The sequence below is a fragment of the Vombatus ursinus genome, unplaced genomic scaffold (assembly GCF_900497805.2).
Source record: "Vombatus ursinus unplaced genomic scaffold, bare-nosed wombat genome assembly UNPS02013660.1, whole genome shotgun sequence".
In the NCBI taxonomy this organism is placed as follows: Eukaryota; Metazoa; Chordata; class Mammalia; order Diprotodontia; family Vombatidae; genus Vombatus; species Vombatus ursinus.
The window spans coordinates 10,852-17,259 of NW_020953438.1; the positions used below are offsets into that span (position 1 = coordinate 10,852).

A 6,408-nucleotide genomic window follows, 5' to 3' on the forward strand; every position below is an offset into this window, starting at 1 on the left:
CTCCTTTGTAGTGATTAAATGTTCACACTGAAAATTTCTCAAGCCAGTTAGATCTGACTCTAGCATAACTGATTGACCTAATAAAAATATAGTTATTTGGGAAAAGATTGGGGGTGACTTTAGGGACTGACTAATGATCCTTTCTCCTAAAGCCTGAAATTTAAACATGAATAGTCAGGCTACAATAATATGAACTGTAACCTCACTTTGTCCAGTCTATTTTTGCCGCCCAAAGTGTGGTTTATGCATTTTGTTAGCTTGTTATACTGTTTTTTTTTGTTTTCTATTTTTTTCTAACCCATTTACATTATCCCCGTCTAATTTACTATAAAGATATTTGTTTTTAGGAATGTAGGCTGTATTTGTTTTTCTGATATGTCTTTCACTGAATCCCCTTGTTCTCTTCCCCAACCCAAGCTACAGATAAACAGGTACAATGAATTCACCTTTTCATAGAAATAAAAGACCAGATCCATCTTCTCTTAAGCAGAACCCAATTATGATCCAGAAGGAATATAACAAACTAGATAGGGATGTGGAAGATAGCCCAGTCACCAGATCTTGTGAAACAGAATTTTGAGTAGAACTGATATAGCCGCAATTTCCTTAGAGCAATACTTCTGAAAGGAATGGCTCTGCAGTGGGTTTGGGAACAAGTTTTTTTAATATATTCAATTCAATTTAACACACACTTATTAAACAAAAATATGAAAATGTCTGTGAATAACCTGAAACAATATTTAAAATTCTTGCTTTTCTAACTATTACAGAATTGATAATTTTGATTTGGAAGTATTCTTGCAGTGAAGGAATATGCTCTGTAGAGCATAAGTAACTAATCCCTAACTCCATGACTTCTCTTATACATTTAAGCATATTCTGGTGTATAAACTTGCACATACACCTTCATCAACATACAGAATCTCATATGTAATTCTTCCTTAAACATGAGAAGAATCTGTCCATGTGTAAAATGAATATTCATACTTCTTTGCCTCTGTCAAATATTATAGGATAGGTATTGCCTTTAATGTTATATGTTTTTCTCAAGATTTTAACAGATGTCTTCATACATCCAAATGTCAAGCCTCAGCTAGCTATGAAGATATGACAAAGCTTTTAACTTGCTGAAACATGAGAAATGATATTTATTTATCCTACAGTCAGGTCATTGCATCTATAGGAATTTTAATGCTTCTGATCTAACAGGTGACTACTGAACTTTGTCCCTAAAAATGTCAAAATATCTGCTTCTTAGAATATTCTACAGTAACAGCAGTTTTGAAAATCATTTTGTATTGAGGGAATTCTGGATCCAGAATAAATGTCTTATCCCATAATCACCAACTTCATAATAACAGGAAAACAGTTCACAATTACTATAATTTAACATTTAACTCACATTCAAATTAAAGACAAAAAAACCCCAGTAAGAAGCTGCTTACATTGTATGTTTCTTAAGCTTCTATTTTTTAAAAATGTACAAACAACATTGTTATTCTGCACACAGAAAAGCACTTTCCCAAATGTCATATTAAACTCATTACTGTGAGAATGACAAGGCTCTCTAATGTGATTGTTCTTTCTTTATAATAAAGGCAAAAATTACCAGTGCCTCTGAGCTTAAAATGAGGTGTGATTGGAGTTAGATGAATTGCTGCTGATGAATATGTATTTGAAATCACTATGTGTACAAATGTATGTGTGTGTACATTTCTTGTCCATTGTTAGCTGGTACTTAATGACCCAAATTCTACCCTTGAATGAGCATATATAACTCCCCCTGATTTCAATAAAAATGGAGCAGTAACATTTTCAAGTGGATGTTCTTTTACTATCAGAATCAATTGAGAAATGTATAGGCTCTAGCTTTTTTACTTCTTGTATTAGATGTTCATCACTCCACATTATTTTCTCTCTATTTGCTGGGGTTCATAATTTCCTTGTTCTTAACTTTGGCATATTTTGGTCTTCTTTGTGTTCACTGAGTTGGTTTGTAAACAACTCACCTAAACAATGCAATTGGAAGCATAGGAAATACACAGGTAGCTAGGTGGCACAGTGGATAGAGCACCAGCCCTGGAGTTGGGAAGACCTGATTTCAAATCCAGCCTCAGACACAAAATACTTCTAGCTATGTGACTCTGGGCAAGTCACTTAGCCCAAATTGCCTCACTAAAACACAAAAAACCCCAAAACATAGCAAATCCAGAAGAAGTAGAATACCATCACTTAAAGCTTGAAATTCATTTCAATGTGTCATCTGGAAATAGATTTTTTAAACCATCTATTATCAGAAATTTTAACCATTTACATGTGATTTAATGCTGTTTTTTTTCTTATCAAATAACATACAACTAATTTTACATAAATTACATGCATTCAGATTCAGATAACGGAAAAAGATGATCAGGGAAACAAAATGAAACTGTAGTTTAAAGGAGAGAGTACTTTTCTACAAGATATGAAGGTATTGATAAAAAATAATACATTTTGTGTTAATGCAAGCTATTTATGAACATATTTTGACTAATAATTATATGTTGATACAATTATTTATATTATATATAACAGTAATTCCTATCTGTACATATATAGATTTATGATATAGATAGAAGCATTATACATAATGTGTTTAATATAAATAGAATCACAGAAATGTATATTAGCTATAAATAAATTAGGCATATATGGAAAAAATGCTAGTAAATGCTCCCAAAATGCTAATAATTAATTTGTCTTAGTTAAAATGGAAACAGTATCTTTTAAAAATATATTTAATTTTCCCCAATTACATGTTGAAATAATTTTTAACATTTTTTTCAAGTTTTGAGTTCCAAATTCTTCCCTTCTCTATAGATCTGAGACATAAATTATTCCTTGCTCTTTTAATTTGCTTATGTTATCACCCCTTATGTTCAACTAATGAACTCATTTTGACCTTATCTTGGTATATGGTGTGATGTGTTGGTCTATACCTAGTTTCTGCCATACTGTTTTCTAGTTTTCCCAGCAGTTTTTGTTAAATGGGTTTTGGATCCAAAAGTTTGGATATTTGGGTTTAGCATATACTAAACAACAATGGTCATTTACTATAATGTAATTTGTACCTAATCTATTCCATTAATTCACCACTCCATTTCTTAGCCAGTACCCAGATTGTTTTCATAATTAATTCCTTTATAATATAATTTGAAATCTGTTATGGCTAGACCATTATCCTTCACATTTTTTTTATTGATTCCCTTGATAAGCTTGATCTTTTGTTCTTCTAGGTGAATTTTCTTTTTATTTTTTCTATCTCTATTAAATAATTTTTGATAGTTTGGTTGGTATGACACTGAATAAATAGATTAATCTAGTTAGAATTGTCATTTTTGTAATATTTACTTGCCCTACCCATGAGCAATTAATATTTTCCCAATTGTTTAGATTTGACTTTATTTATGTGAGAAGTGTTTTATAGTTGTGTTCATATAGTTACTGGTTTTGTTTTAGCAGGTATATTCCCAAGTATCTTACATTGTCTAGAATTATTTTAAATCAAATTTCTATTTCTATCTCTTGCTGCTGGACTTTGCTGGTAATATATAGAAGTGTTGATGATTTATGTGGGTTTATTTTGTATCCTGAAACTTTGCTAAAGGTGTTAATAATTCCATCATTGATTCTCTAGGATTCTCTAAGTATATCATATCATTTGCAAAGAGTGATAGTTTTTCCCCCTCATTTCCTATTCCAATTCCTTTAATTTCTTTTTCTTCCTTTATTGCTTTAGGTAACATTTCTAGTACAATATTGAATAATAGGGGTGATAATGGACATTCTTGCTTCACTCCTGATTGTACTGGGAAGGCTTTTAGCTTATCCCCATTATAGGTAATGCTTGCTGATGGTTTTAGATAAATATGTATATGTATGTGTATATATGTGTGTGTGTGTGTGTGTGTGTTGTTTTATATATATATATAATATATATAATATATATTTCATGTGCAGTATTTATTTTATCCTTAACATTGCAATGTTTGGAAAGCTTGAATCAGAAACAAAAAAGAAACCCATTCTATATATCAACACCTTTTACTTCCTAGTGGAATTTAATATTAAGCATACAAAAAAAAAGAGACAAACTTGTAGCAGTGCACTACAGCATATCCCAAAAGGTTAAAACAAGTTAAATGTCCACGCATGTAGGTGAAACCTTCATGAAGGTCAAATGAAATAATCCAGAGCTAAAACTGAATCATTCAAGTCTTTGATATAGTCACTAAACAACCTATAGACAAGAGTTATATATAATATACAAGAAAAATGTCAATTATTTACAGATGTGGAATTCCCTAGGAAATGTGCCCAGATGCATTAACCTTGTATTTTGCGCAATTCTGCAGATATGCATAATTGTTTCATTAAAGTGGATCACTACTTTTATAATCAGTATATACAGTGTATTCTCTACCCATGCAGCGATGTCTCTATAGTAAGATACAGAAAGAATAAAAGCCTAGTCATTCTTCCCAAAGACTTGCTACATCTTCAGGAGGACCTGTGGCTTTATTTTTAGCTATTCTATATAAATTACTATTTTCTTAGACTACTAAAAGAGGGAGGAAGCAATACATACAAAAAAGGTCTCTCTTTATCTTAAATTAAGGAATGATAACTCCTCCAAGTTATCTGCACTAGAAGGTACAGTCTGTCCTGCTTAATCACTGAGTAGTACAGGTTTGCATCATCATAACCTTTGCAAGAGTTCTGTGTTTCAGAATTGTTTTCAAATGCCTCCCTGGTATTTAAGTCCTTTTCACGGATCTGTCAGATTTGCCTTCACAAAGGAAAACAAATGTTATCACTCACTTAAAAATGCCTAATCACTGTTTTTCAATAAAGACTAAACTATATTTTTTAATATACAAAAATCCCATTTCTGCCTTCTACAGCACCCTCAATGTTCATTCATTAAGAAGGGATTAAAGAAAAGCAACTCAAAGAGCATTTTACAGCAATATTCAGCTTTCCTATCAAATACATAGCATCCTACATATTATATTATGTACAGTCTTTCTAGTAAAACAGACACTGGTTTCTGAGCTCCTTGAAGTGGAGAAAAAAAAAATGAAAACAAATAAACAAAACTCACTTAAAACTATTCTAGAAATTGTCTTTTGGCAGGATAGCAATTGTCCAAGTGAAATAAAGAGGATCATTTTGTTGCCTTTCCTATAATAATTCTCAGTCCCCCTTCTTGAGAAACGTTAGGGTCACCAATCCTCCTGATTGGAGACAGGCAGAGATTCTGGTCCCTGCTGCTTTGGTTTTTCTGTAGCTGTTTTCTTATTTCCACAATAGGGCTTGAATAGATGTGTCTCTATTAGAACTTCTCCAAAACACATTTTGTAAATAATCCCACAGCATAATTTCTGTCTTTTCCAGGATGTGAAGTCTAAAAAGGAAAAGACTGGTGTTCTGTTAGGCCCAGAGCCAATCTCCATATTAGCCATCATCAGACTGATGACTGTAAGAAGAGGATTGAGCTGGGGAGGCACTTGAGGTGGTCCTATGAGCACCAGAATTGTGGCGTTTGAATTCCTTTTGCAATTTGTTGATCTGGTTGCTCTTTATTCTACTTCCAGAAAGAGTTTTCACTTTCTTTGGCTTATGTAGTCTTTAGACTGGGTCCAGTCCTTGCATCTACCACATGATTCTAGTTTTTTTTTTTTTTTTGATTCTGCTGGTATCTTTTTGCATCTTTTCACCAGAAGCACATGGGCAATACAGATGTCTCCCGAATAAGTCTCATGCAACCCAAAGCAACTCTGGAAATCGTTCTTATAGTGCTTACTGTCAGTAAAACAAGAACTGGAGGACTTGGTTCTGCAAATATGGCAACCCTCTGTACTTCTGCACATCTTTAGTTTGTGGAAACCAAACATTTTGTCTTCTTGGCAGTAGCCTTCCTAGCACAACTCTTTACACTCAACAATGTGTGTGAGGTGCAGTGTGCCCTACAAGTCAACCAGGCCCATGTCTTCTTTAGCTTGTTCCTCCTGATCTGGAAAAATTTTCTACTACAATTCAGCAGTTGTTACCTCAGGCCAGGAAAGTATAGAGTTCCATTTCCCTTTGCATATGTGCTGTTCCCACAACAAAATTCTCTTGAATCAGACTCATTTGCATGTGCACACACAAAAGTGATCCAGGTGGAAGCCCTGAAAGCCCAAGCGGTCCCCACATCTGGGTAATTACTTATCATTTTAAAGTAAGCTACATTTATTCCTATGCACTCAGTTTTTAGTAGAGTGATGCATTTTGTCAAAAAGCTTTTTCTGCATCAATTGAGATAGTCTGTTGGTTTTGTTATTGATACGGTCAGTTACGACAGATAGTTTTATTAGTATTGAACCA

General features: G+C 33.1%; 1 pseudogene; it reads right to left on the reverse strand.

Annotated features, from left to right (window-relative positions):
* Positions 1–5,264: 5,264 nt before the first annotated feature.
* Positions 5,265–5,936, reverse strand: LOC114040573 (annotated as a pseudogene).
* Between the last annotated feature and the right edge of the window lie 472 nt (positions 5,937–6,408).